Source organism: Alligator mississippiensis, chromosome 13, assembly GCF_030867095.1.
Source record: "Alligator mississippiensis isolate rAllMis1 chromosome 13, rAllMis1, whole genome shotgun sequence".
NCBI classification, from domain to species: Eukaryota; Metazoa; Chordata; order Crocodylia; family Alligatoridae; genus Alligator; species Alligator mississippiensis.
Window position 1 is genome coordinate 32,753,364 of NC_081836.1, and position 13,783 is coordinate 32,767,146.

Here is a 13,783-nt window from a genome sequence, read left to right on the forward strand (position 1 = left end):
ATGTAACTTCAAACCTAAGAATATATCCAATTAAATATATAAAATCTAATCTTTTTGCTTTCTATTTACCCTGGCCCAAGCCTTTTATGATATCTAGATGTTCATATGCTGATTACATATTAACACACTACAAAAAATAAGGTCAGGTAAAATGAAATGACCATACTTCTGTGCGTGTGTGCATCTAGTCTAAAACTGCATGTGTTCAAAACATGGCTTTAGTGTGCCACACCTTAGAACATTGCAATAGTTCAGAGAATTATAAAGCTAAAAACAATGTCAGATTATAGGAATTGCATATCTTCAACATATTAGCATAAATCTATATTTTGCACATAAACCTTGTTAGGAAGCCCTCTGTCACTTAATAGAAAATAACACTAGTCTTATTTTTATCCCTCTTAAATTCCATAGGATCTTTCCATTAGACGAAGTTTATAAATATTATGTATTTATCCTTTTTGTGACTACCGTGGGATTTAGCTGGCCACACATGCATAGAAATATTTTATTTGAACATGCAGATAGGACACTTGTTAATGTAAATGCAGTGTACATAAACACTCTTTGAAATTGTATTTGCCTTCCTGTGACAATCCTGAGGAGAATACAATACTGTAGAAAGTTAATTAAAGTTATGATGAAATGGAAATGTAAGAAGTAGAATACACTGTTACCATCAGTTGGTTTCTTTACCTTGCATCCTAACAGAAGGTCCTAACAGAATCTTAAAGAGATCAATACTTGGGCTTTGATAGCACTAAAACCATAGTATTATTTTTTTCTTAATTCTGCTTTGACATCTGAAAGGTTCAGCATGTAAACCTTCTATATTGAAGTTTACGATACTAGATTTAAGAAATCTCTTCCTTAAAAGAGACTAAGTTAACATATAAAAGGTGAGTAATGCATTTCATTTTGTGCAAATGGCTTAGAGTTGGGTCACTTTATATGGTTTTTACATTGTGCAGCCTTTTAAGAATTATGATTGTTATATTAAAATTTCTGAATTGGAAAGTATGTGATGTCACTATATATCTTTCTATTAACTTATTTTATGTGTGTCATTTTTGGGTACTTAGAATGTGATTTCTATTTTGCTGAATATGTCCAAAGCATGACTCGTTAAACCCTGTTAGTTCCTGATGTGCAATTACATTATTCATATTAAAAAACAAACAAACTAGTGTGAGTAGTAACACCTGAGATTTGTAAAGCATTTAGGTCCATGGTAATGCTAATCTTCATTATATACTATAGATATTATTAGCATATGCCATAACTCAAATATTTACAAAACATTACTTGTACTACTAAGGTGGAAACAGAGCTGCTTACCTTGGTAGGCTGGAAAGAAACAATACCATTATCTTCTATGAGAGAGAAAGAGAACCTCGGAAAGTTTGATCTGAACTTACACAACTTTTGTATTTGTCACAGACCCAATCTGTTAGATAAACTCAACCTCAAGTTTCTATCTCTTGACTCTCTGCTTGTCCCAAGAAACAGATAAAGTTTGTTCTGGGATAACTCCTTATACCTGCAAGCCTCAGTTCTACTGCCCTTATACCAGACCTTACAGCTACAGCAGAGAAAACTGCCAGCTCCAGGTAGTTTTCCCTTGGGTTGTGAAGGAATTTTAGGTCCCCCTTTCTGTATAATTGGGTAGCCTGGAATATCACTCTCCCTGAGATCATACTTTACCACAGGCACCACTAAGGGCACCTATATATATGCTGGATGTCTGCTCCAATGCGTGCTAATTAATCAAGTCTGCTGGAATGTGCTAATTAGTGCCTGTGAAGAGCCTAAGAGTACTTACCAAGAGCAGGCCCCTAGCCAGGGGAATTTGCTTGGCTGAAATGGCATGACTACACTGCAACAGGAACTCCTGGTCCACCCCGGCCTCACTTTATCACCTTGCTGGGTGAGACAGATTGGCCTAATTAAGTAGCCAGGGATATTTTCGGTCCTGGGAGATGAGACAAGAGGGGAGAGTGTAGAAGGAGAGGATGGCTTGGGCAGATAGGGTGGATACCCATCCCCTGCCTGAAACTGAAGTCCCTGGGAACAGGACAAGAGACCTGTTCAGTATTGCAAGCTCGGAGGAGCTCACGCCTAAAAAGAAAAAAAAAAAAACCAGGAGAGAGATGTTTTTTCCACATTAATTGGCCGCTGTGGGTGGTCAAATAAGCCGGCGCGATGTCAATTACTGCAAGTACAGAGAAAAAAAAACCCTGCTTGCTCGCAGCTCCGGTGATCAAGTGCTTGTGGGGTGAAGGCAAGGAGAAGAGAGAGGCTGCCTCCGAGTTCCCTGCACAGGAGGAAAAAAACACTGTGCGGATGACAAGTTTTTTTGTTTTGCTTTGTTTTACTTTATTTTCCTTTGTGCAGAAATTTTGATCTGGCACTGGGGTAAGTGCCAGTCAACACTGGGTCGGGGAGTCACTATCCCTCCCCCCTTAATTAAATCAATAAAGTTGTGGCAGGTGAGATAAGAGTGGGGAAGACTGACCCAATTATGCTGACTGGTGCTGGCCTGTGAGGAGAGGAAGGCCAGTGAATGTCAATGGGGTGCAAAGGCCACATCTGTACTCGGTGATCTCATGACAGTGCCCTCCAGCATCCTCTGCATCATGATTATTCAGTGTCCCCAGGATTTAAAATGGTGGCAGGTGCACTTTAACTAAAGTTAATCGAATGAGCTTTAGTTAAAGTGCCTCTGCCGCCATTTTGTGGAAAGGGATACTGAATACACATGACACTGTGTGCTTAATTAAAGTGGTTCTCAGAGCCACTTTAATTTAGGGACCTATATTTGAGGTCCTTATGACGCATCCCTGGAACATGTGTATAGATACCCTAAGTTAACAAAACAAGAAAGGGATGTATTGCAAAAAAGAAAAGAATCATGTGCAACCTAACTATGGGTGGTTGAGCCCAATTCACTTGAGTAGATCAGGGACAAAAGGGTTTGGGCCTTTCCTCCTTCTTCTGTCTCTCCCTCCATTGACAGAAACACACCGGGGAGGCAGTGAGATAAGAAAATTGCTTTACTCACTATTTCAGGCAACAAACTCGTACAGCTGTATCAGGAATCTAGTTCGCCGATTCCTCGGGAGCTCTTAAGTATGCTCAGATAGTATACCAAATCGTGATGGGGCCGTCCAGGTTTTCGCGGACGCAGGACCTCCGGCGAGGGTGATCAGTCCTCTCCGATATTACGCGAGTCCCCCCCCCCCCCCGTTGTTTTGGCGCGCTCCCCTTTTTAACCGGGCAGCGTCTGCCCACCCCCTGCCAATCAGCACAAGCGGGAATGCTGCTAACCGCGCCCATCACTCCTCCTCCCCATGCTATGAGCACGGCTTGCTCTCACGTTGGTGTTTGGTCATATCTTTCTCATTTCTTTACCACAAATCACAGAAAAAAAAATTAACCATATAGTTTGAAGACAGATATGTGAAGTATCTTACCCTCACTTGGCTACAACCCAGTGCCACTGAGTGTCATATTGGTATTTCCAGAGAGTAGACAGTAGAACTGTGTGAAGCTTTGGTCACTGATTCGATTTGGAAGAAATTTGGCCCAATTCGGCGGCCAAATCTCTGAACCCAAACCGAATCGGGAGACCCATTAATCTCTCTGAATCGAATCGGAAGCCTCCAATTCAATTTGGAAAGATTCAATGATTTGGCCACAGACATAGCTTTTATGTTTTTTCTACATACCTCAATGTACCAGGCACGGCTCCAGAGCAAACTGCCCCCATCCCAAGTTCCCAGAGCTCCCTACATTGCTCTGCCATGTGTGTTTCCAGAGCAGCTGAGGCTGGTCAACCCTAAGCTGATCTTTCCTGTGCAGGTGCAGCTGGGGCCAAGGACACCACCACAAGCCATGTGGGCAGGGGTGGCTGGGAAATGGAATCCACAGCCAACTGGATCAGTCATTTTTTCCACCTCTGCCCCAAAAGGTGGGGCAAAAAAGCCATGCCCCAACCCAATCTATCCTGGTCAAAATAGTAAAAACTTTAATTGGTGAAAATGTACATTTTTATTCTTTTATATAACAACCTGTTCTTTACTTCCTATGGACCTGATTCTGTGAAATGCTTTATTTTGTGAATAATTTTACTCAGGGTATAGGATCATAGGATTAGGCTCTGTTTGGTACATTCAAACACAAGTAGGTACAGGAGAAATTTGGATGCTTTTCTTGTACTCATTTCAATAGTCCTTTTTTAAGTAGTTATACCTTAGGCTGATTCTAAAGTGCTCTATCTAGTGGCAGTCTAAAATCCTGAGTCCTCAAATATAGGTCTCCTTGAGCTCTGAATGCATTGTTAAGATTGTGACATATGATTGATGTTGTGTTTCTTAGTATGTCGGTCATCTCCTCTAGACCCACACACAGCAGCCATAATCCATTTAGGAATATAACCACAGCATGCTTATCATAAATCGTGTGATACTTTTCCATCTGAATATGCTTCATTAGGCTCACCTTCTGTAATACTACTGGATCATTAGATGGCATGTAGAAAGAAATCATTTACGCACTAGTCTGTCAGGCGTGCAGAGCCCTCATGTGTTTGGTACGTAAATGCATTGCAAATTAAACCTCGTATTTCACTTTCTCATATAGAAAATATTCTCAAATATTAGATGGAGATGGAGGTTTACATTATATTTCAGAATCTATAGACAGGATTTTTCTACAGCCTAAACTGGTAAAAAATAATTTAAATTTTCTTTCTCTGATGTTACTTTTTAATGGATAGCTTTAGCATAGAGACTTAATACAAGAAATGTTAGCTTTCTGTAATGATACTTATAATAGTGGCAGCATTAGAAAATTATACATAAGGTAGGTTGTCTTTTTACAGTGATTCATTAATTTGAAAATACCTTGTTTGGGTTTAATTTTTAAACCCATGAAGTCATTTTTATTCATAGCATGGCAAACCCAGTAGTAGAAACTAAAAATGTTCATGTTAGATCTTCTGTGAGGTGTGATGAAGAGGAGACATAGCTGTTTTGGGAGGGGCTTTTTGTTTTGTTTTCTGTTGTTTTCCTTTCATAGCATTGCTTATTGAAATTCAGTTAACTATTGCTCCATAAAAATAGCCAGAGCAAATCAATGCAAACAAATCTTGAACTTCTACACTGGTGAAGTCATTCATACAGTAAATAGACAATGCTCTGTACTCTAATGCAACTTCAGAGCAAAATAATAGATTTCCAGTTATGGTATTGCAGGGAGGCAAATCTTCTGCCCTCACCTCAACTCCTTGTTGTTTTATTTTTAGGGGAAAACCAAGAAATTGTTTCATAGATTTCATAGATTTCATAGACATTAGGGCTGGAAGGGACCTCGGAAGATCATCGAGTCCAGCCCCCCGCCCAAAGGGCAGGACGTCAGCTGGGGTCATAGGATCCCAGCAAGATAAGCATCCAGTTTCATCTTGAAGGTGTTCAATGAAGGTGCTTGAACAACCTCCGGCGGCAGGCTGTTCCAGACCTTGGGGGCTCGGACAGTAAAGAAATTCTTCCTTATGTCCAGCCTGAAACGATCTTGTAGTAGTTTGTGAACATTCGTCCTCGTCATCCCTTGGGACACTCTGGTGAACAAACGTTCGCCTAGATACTGGTGATCACCCCTGATAAACTTGTAGGTGGCCATCAGATCACCCCTGAGCCTGCGCTTTTCCAGGCTAAAGAGCCCCAGGGCTCTCAGCCTGTCATCGTAGGGTCTGCTTCCCTGACCCCTGATCATGCACGTGGCTCTTCTCTGGACTCTCTCAAGCTTCTCCACATCCTTTTTGAATTGTGGAGCCCAAAACTGGACGCAGTACTCCAGCTGCGGCCTCACTAAGGCCGAGTACAGGGGGAGAATGACGTCCCGGGATTTGCTTGAGAAGCATCTATGGATGCAAGCCAGCGTTTTGGTCGCTTTACTAGCCGCAGCATCGCATTGCAGGCTCATGTTCATCTTGTGGTCAATGATGACCCCCAAGTCTCTTTCTTCCATAGTGCTAACCAACATAGCATTGCCGAGCCTATAAGGATGCTGCGGGTTTTTCTTCCCAAGGTGGAGAACCTTGCATTTATCGGCGTTGAACACCATCAGATTCTCATCCGCCCACTTGCTGAGCCTGTCCAGGTCAGCCTGGATCACCCGCCTGTCTTCTGGCGTGGATGCTTTGCCCCAAAGTTTGGTGTCATCGGCGAACTTGGCCAGTCCGCTTCTGACTCCAGTGTCCACATCGTTAATGAAGATGTTGAACAGTATGGGTCCAAGGACAGAGCCCTGGGGGACCCCACTGGTCACAGGACACCACGATGAGTGACTTCCATCAATTACTACCCTCTGGGTCCGACCCCGGAGCCAATTTTCCAGCCAGTGGATCGTGGGGGACCCAAGGCGACAATTGGCCAGCTTCTCCAAGAGACGATCATGGGACACCAGATCGAAGGCTTTTTTGAAGTCAAGATATATGACATCAATCTCATCTCCCTTGTCCAGGTGATAGGTCACCTGGTCGTAGAAGGAAATGAGATTGGTCAAGCAAGACCTACCCGCAACAAACCCATGCTGGCTATCCCTTAAGATGTTGGTGTCGGCCAGTCCATTAAGGATGGCCTCCTTAATGAACTTTTCTAAGATCTTCCCCGGGATACAAGTCAGGCTGATGGGCCTATAGTTTGCTGGATCCACTTTCCTCCCTTTCTTGAAGGTAGGCACCACGTTGGCCTTCTTCCAGTCTTTGGGCACTACACCAGAGCGCCAAGAGTTTTCAAAGATCCGCGCTAGAGGCTGGGCTATGATGCTCACCAGCTCCTTGACTACCCTGGGGTGAAGATTGTCAGGGCCGGCTGACTTGAAGGTATCCAGCTTCTCAAGATGTTCCTTCACAAAGTCAGCATTAATGGAGGGCAGGGGATCACCCTCACCCGGACTTCCCGGCCCTGTAGCAGGCACGGGCGTCCCATGGGGCTGATGAAAGACCGACGCAAAGTACCTATTTAATAGGTTGGCTTTTTCCTGGGCGTCAGTTGTCAGTTGCCCCATCTGGTTCAGCAGGGGTCCAGCGTTGCCCCTGCTTTTCCTCCGGCTCCCCACATATCTGAAAAAGGACTTTTTATTGTCCTTGATGCTCAAAGCTAGCTGGAGTTCAGTTACAGCCTTGGCTTTCCTGGTCTGCTCCCTACAGGACCGGACCAGTGCAGAATAATCCTCCTTGGAGGTGACTCCCATCCTCCATCCTTTGTAGGCCTTTCTTTTTAGCCTCAGGAGGTCTGCTAGGTCCCTGGAGAGCCAGGGGGGCTGCTGTGCCCTCTTGCTGCCTTTCCTCCGAGATGGAATAGACTTAGTTTGTGCATTGAGGATCGCTCCCTTGAGGAGCAACCACTCTTCTTGAACTCCCCTCTCCCTGCGGTCACAGTCCCTTAGGACCTCACTGACAAGCCTCCTGAGCTTGTCAAAGTCAGCTTTCCTGAAGTCAAGGACTTGCGTGTTGCTGACCGACTTGCCAGCTTTTCGGCGGATGGTGAAGGTGATCAGCTCGTGGTTGCTGTCACCCAGCTTCCCATCGATCACTAGGTCGCCGACTAGGTCCTCCCCAGTAGCCAGCACCAGGTCGAGCAGCGCTTTGCCTCTCGTTGGCCCATAGACTTCTTGAGTCAGGTAGAGGTCATCCACGCACGAGAGGAAGCTCTGCGACCGCTCAGATTTTGCTGAGCGATCCTCCCACGAGATGTCTGGGTAATTGAAGTCACCCATGACAACCATGGTCCTGGAGCAAGCTGCCTCAGCCAGTTCCTGGGCAAACTCCTGGTCTAGCTCAGGACTTTGGGTGGGAGGTCTGTAATAGACTCCCACCATTGTGTCCCCTGTGCCGTGTTCCCCACGGATTTTAACCCAGAGGATCTCCAGCCGTCCACCCTGGTCACCAATATCAGCTTGCAGGGACGCGTAGCTTTCCTTAACATAGAGAGCTACACCCCCGCCCCTTTTTTCTACACAATCCCTCCTGTACAGGGTATAGCCATCTATCCCCGTGGTCCAGTCATGGGTGGAGTCCCACCAGGTCTCCATGACCCCTATGACATCGTAATTGTTTGCACTGAGCAGGAGGATGAGCTCCTCCTGCTTATTCCCCAAGCTCCTGGCATTTGTGTACAGGCAGGCAAGCGCCCCCTGGGGGGCTCCTTCCTTGCCCACAGATTTTACCAGGGCTGGGGCTGGGGTGGGCTCCCTTGAGTGCCATGATCCGCTGGCTTTGCAAGATTTGCTCAGCGGGTCAGCAGTGGTGGTCGTGCCCCCGTCCCCCAGCGGGCTTAGTTTAAAGCCCGGTGGAGCAGGTCAGCCAGTCTGGCTGAGAAGAGCCTCCTCCCTAGGGGAGAGAGGTGGAGACCATCTCTTCCCAGCAGCTCGCTGCCTCTCTCGCCAAAGAGCGGGCTGTGGTCATGAAAGCCAAAGCCTTCCTGACGACACCAGCGCCGTAGTCTTTGGTTGACCACATAGATCCTCCTGTCCCTTCTCAGCCCATAGCCTGAGACTGGGAGGATCGACGAGAACACCACCTGTGCCCCCAGACCCTTAAGCCCCGCTCCCAAATCCCTGTAGCGCCTCATGACCTGGCTGGGAGTGCTCCGAGCCTTGTCATTTGTGCCCACATGAATAAGGAGCATGGGATAGCGGTCTGTGGGTTTGAGGAGCTTGGGGATCCTCTCCGCAATGTCCCGGATGCGGGCCCCTGGGAAGCAGCAGACTTGCCGGGCTAAGGGGTCAGGGTGGCAGATTGGCCCCTCCGTCCCCCTCAGGAGGGAGTCTCCCACAACAAACACCTTACGTTTTGTCTTGGGGAGAGCAGGGGCGGGAGTTGCAGTTGGGCCCATGTTGCCTGTGGGGGCCGGCAACTCAGCAGGCTCTGCTGGGGCAGCAAGAGGTGCATACCTGTTGCTCAGTTGTGGCGGGGGTGGGGCCTTGGTGCGGCGGGCCTTAGGGCCCTTGCCCACCTTGGTCCATGCCCCTGGCTGGACACAGCAGGAGGTCCCAGAGTCCTCCTCTGGCCTGGAGGGAGACTGTGATCTACTCTCTGCCTCCCGGGGGAGAAGGGCCTGGCAGTAGGAGTCTATCTCCTGCTCACAGTCCCTGATGGCAAGCAGTCTGTGGACTGTGGCCTGGAGCTCCTCCAGCTGGCATGCCAGAGACCCCAAAAGGGAGCAGACCCCACAAGGGGAGGTCGCCATGCTCCCAGGTCCCAGAGCCTGAAAAAGGGACAGGCAGCCCCCGCAGCCGAGAGCCAGGGGCTCCGTCTGCGTGGAGCCCGGAACCAGGGGCTCCGTCTGGGTGGCCGTCTCTGAGGTGCCAGAGGGGGGGGGCCGCGGAGCCCAAGGGGACCCTCGGGGTGCGGCGCGTGCCCATCCGTGTCATGCCTCTGGTAGGCTGGCTACAGCTGGGACTGTCTACCCTGGGGGGTGCGCAGGCAGGGTCTGGCGCCCTCCCGCACGCCTTCCCGCGCGAACTCCGCGCTAACTCACGCGCCGGCAGAGAAGCGCGCCTGTTTGTGCAGCCTGTTCACGTGGCTCCCTGGGGGGCTGGGCGAAGTAGGGGCCTGGGCGGGGCTTGACCCGGCCCGGCTCCACTCAGCTGCCGCCTCCCACACACACACTAAGGGGTTAGCCCCTTCTCTCCACGGGCCCCGCTTACCCCGGCTGCGCTGGGGGTCAGCGGGGGGCTCCGCGGCTGCTGGAGGGTTTCTGGGGGGCTTCAGGGGAGCGGGGGCGCAGCGAGCTTTCACCCGCGCGTCTCTCGCCGCTCCCACGTCTAACTGTTCATGGAGCTTGAAACGTAGATTTTATCCACTTGAATTCAGTATCTAGGTGGGCCTGTTAAATCCCTTCCCCCCTGTTGCCTGTTAAGTCTAAGAGCTTAGAATTCCAGAAGGTTCATTAGAGAGCGAGCACCTCCATGAACTCACTTACTTTAAGTATTTTCTCATATACTTTAGGTGTGTTCCTTACACCAGCATCTGTGCTAGGGACAGAAGTTACACAGTAACTGGTTAAAGTAATCAGAAACTGGTTTGAACCTATAACAGAACAGAAGCTCAGTGCAAATAAACCAGTTTCAAAATGGCTGGAACTGGTTTGAGATAAACCTGGCTGAATGTAGTATCAGTAGTATCAGAATGAATTGGTTTGGATCAAACTGGTTCATGAAACTTCTGTCCCAGACCCCTTTCTGGTTCAAGTTAAATTACAGTCCCCCAGCATGATTTCCAGCCCTGGGCTGGGTTGGGCTGGGCTGTATTGTCTGCTTCAGCAGATAAGAGTGTGTGTGTGTGTGTGTGTGGGGGGGGGGGGGGCTGCACCCTGCTCCAGGCAAACACCAGCTGGGGTCTGGTGCCAAGGAGAGGGGTTAAACCTACCATCCCTTAAGTATAGAATTGCCCTGATGCTAAACTTACTGAAACTTACTGTTGTCTGCAACTATGGACTACAAATCCCAGAGGCACCTTGAAGCAGGAAGAGGAACTGATAAGCAACTCTGAAGAGTCCTGCTGCTCTGATTCTGGACTGCATATCCCAGAGACCTCTGGGGCAGCAGGAAGAGAAAATGAGCACATAGCTGTAGCTGGCTATGTGCCAGAGAGGTATGCTGTAGCTCCTTTAGTCTTCTGGCCTGTGCCATTGCAGGCATATGGCTGCATTTTCTGAATCATGAATGTGTGTCCAGTTGTTTCTCAGTTTAATCTCTGAAGCTTATACTAACCTGCAAAGACTAACTTGATTCAGCCTTGGGCTTTTTGACTGTTTTTACTTAGCCCTGGAATCTCCAAAAACAAAAGCATAATTTAGCCTTCAGAACTTTTAATTGGACATTGAGTGTCATATGCTTTGCATTCATACAAATCATAAGTTATCTCTAGGTAACCTGATAAAACTTTTAGTGAAATGCAAGGGCTAAGGCACATGTCCATAGCATTGTACAGCTGATGCTGTTTTAGAAATTTCATTGTGTATGCACAGAGGACAAAATAAGTTAAATGAATATTTGCTTAAGTAGTTTGAGGTGGGAAGAGAGAAGTTTTTTTGTGTTTTTATAGAAGTTCTGATGTAGGCTGTAGAAACTTCAGGATGGTAACTTTTAGGTATTACTAGACTATAAACAACTGAAGTAGGATAAGATCCTGCTTACTCCTCTATGGCATAGGACAGTGGTTTTCAAACTTTTTTAATCAAAGTAGCCCCGGTGGCTGGACATGGAGTTGCGTGGGGGGAGGTGGTGCAGGGAGGTGGGAAAGGCGCAAGGGTGGGTGGCACATGCCTGGACATGGGGCAGGGACAGCATGCAGGCTGGTAGGGATGGCACACCACCACCTTCCAGGAACAGGGACGGGGTGGAGCAGGGAACTTCATCAGGCTGGGGTGAGGGCAGTGGGAGCCCTCTGGGGTGGGGAAGCTCACTGGGTTGGTGGGTAGTGATGGCAGCTGCTACATGTGAGCTTCTTCACCCCACAGAGGGGCATTGCTGCCCTCACCCTGCCCCACCCCTGCTCCTGGGAGGTGGCAGCACTCCATCCCAGCCTGCCTATGCGTACCCCCTAGGACCAGTCAAACTACCTCCATCCCAGCCTGCCTATGCACACCCCTGGTTGACAACCCGTAGCGTAGGAGGAACATAAAAAGTAGGCAAAACTGACTGGCTACACACAAGAAATGGTGGAAGCCAGTATACACAAAGACCTGCCAAATACCCAAAATGCAGAAACTGAAAGAGGATTTTTTCTTCCCTAATTAATGTTTCAGTTATAACAATATTAAATAGTAGTTTGGAACAGTTATGTCTAAATTTCATGAAGCCACCTTAAGATAATGCTAAGATTGGAACTTTAGGCCAGTAAATCAAGACTCTTTTGTGAAGTACGTATCATGCATTACCATGCTGTCTCCTGCCTAATATTTTTTTCCAAATGTTTGTCACAAGAGGGATAATTAGTTTGTTTTAACTATTTTGCACTACTTGAACTAAAGTATTGCGCTATCTGAAGACCAGTACCCAATGCAGCGAGTAACATCTGCCAACATTGCTGGTCCTCTGATTAAATGACCATATGTGCTGCAATGCCTAGAAACAATGGGATGGAGTTATGGTAGGATTTTTTGTGAGCTTTAACTCTGAATGACCTTGCTCTGGTCATGATATTTTTTATAGCCTTAAAAGGTGTCTACTTCTGCTGTTTTTTATTATTTCTAATGTAATTCTGATTTTAACATCAAAAATTGATGCAGGCAGAAAAAAATATTTTAAAAAAATCAGAAGAATTGTAAACATTTCCCCAAATATTTTGGTGAAGTAAATAAAAAATTTAACATTCTCCAGAGGAGTGACAGGAGAACGTATTGTATCAATGGTACATGTAGGCTTAGAGATATGAAATATTTTAACTCCGGCATTATTTAAACTTAAATACTGTAGTTAATATGTGAACTATAGCATTCAAATATAGCACTTATACACGTCTTCATTTTCAAAGTGCTGCAGAGACATTAATTGTCACAACCCCCCTGAGAAGCAGGGAGATAAGTAGGCACTGTAAGTATTATTATTCTAATTTACAGATGGGGAAAGTAAGGAGTAGGGTACTTTGGTCAAGGCCATATATCAAGTCAGTGTCAGAATTGGGTTCACAGTTTTTGGCTATTAGTTCAATATTCAGTCTACTATTCCCTGCAGCCTCTCTACTTTTTTATTATGTACTACTACATTACAAAGCAATGTTAAATAAAAAAAAGAAAAAAGAGATTGCATCATAGACATTATCTCTATTTGCTTTCCCTGAAAGCACACACCCTGAAAAGAAGTGAATACAACTTTTATGGATAACTTTAAAAAAGAAAACAAAAACAAAAAACCCTTACTTGTAAATGTATGCATCTAATCATTATCTGTATTTTACGTAATTTTTCCTTCCTTAGTATATCCAAATTTTGAAAAAAAAGAATGCAAATTCTCTGTTTGGTCTGCGCGCGCGTGCGCGCGCGCACACACACACACACACACACACACACAATCACCCTTTTCATCTGGAACTATGATAAATGTTAAGAGATGCTTTACTAGCTACTTCATTATTTTTCAAAAGTTGTGCAGCTATGCAATATGCTAATATATTTTACACAAATAGGCACTTTCTCTGAACATGCCTGAGAATACTTTGCCATAATATTACCAGAGTTCTATTATTATGCATTCTACAGTATGTAGTTAGATACCTGAATGCCTAAAAGCCATTTTTAAAAGATTTTATTATTTCATTTGTGCAGATTTGCATGGAAAACTTTTTTCTTTTTCTCTTTTCTTTTCTCCTTCCTTCCTTTCTTTCTTCCTCCTTCCTCCCTCATCAAGGAATAACACACTTGACAAAATATTATTTTTCTACACACAAGTAGATTATATAATTTCATTCTTTCTTTCCCAACTTGGTTGTTAGCCTCTCTACCTAAATATATCTAAGTTTCGATGACAGTGTCACACAGTATTCCTTTATTTAGGGGAGAAACAGTCATGTCATTTCTAGCAAGCTTAGAATTGCACCTTGGCATTACCGTTAGCCATCATTTCAACAAAATATATGATAATAAATACATACATCAATAAATAAAACCTTCCAAACTTGAGCAAGAGGCCAAATCTTTTATTTGTAATGTAAATAGAACCCATCTCATTTAAAGTTCCCTAAACTGACTATTAAACATAATTGGTTTTCTTTTCTTGT

The 13,783-nt window shown here is 45.7% G+C and overlaps 1 protein-coding gene across 15 annotated transcripts in view; it reads left to right on the forward strand.

Annotated features, from left to right (window-relative positions):
- RBFOX1 (RNA binding fox-1 homolog 1) overlaps nucleotides 1-13,783 on the forward strand; it is a 1,765,957-nt gene that overhangs the window by 483,535 nt on the left and 1,268,639 nt on the right. The window lies entirely within an intron of this gene.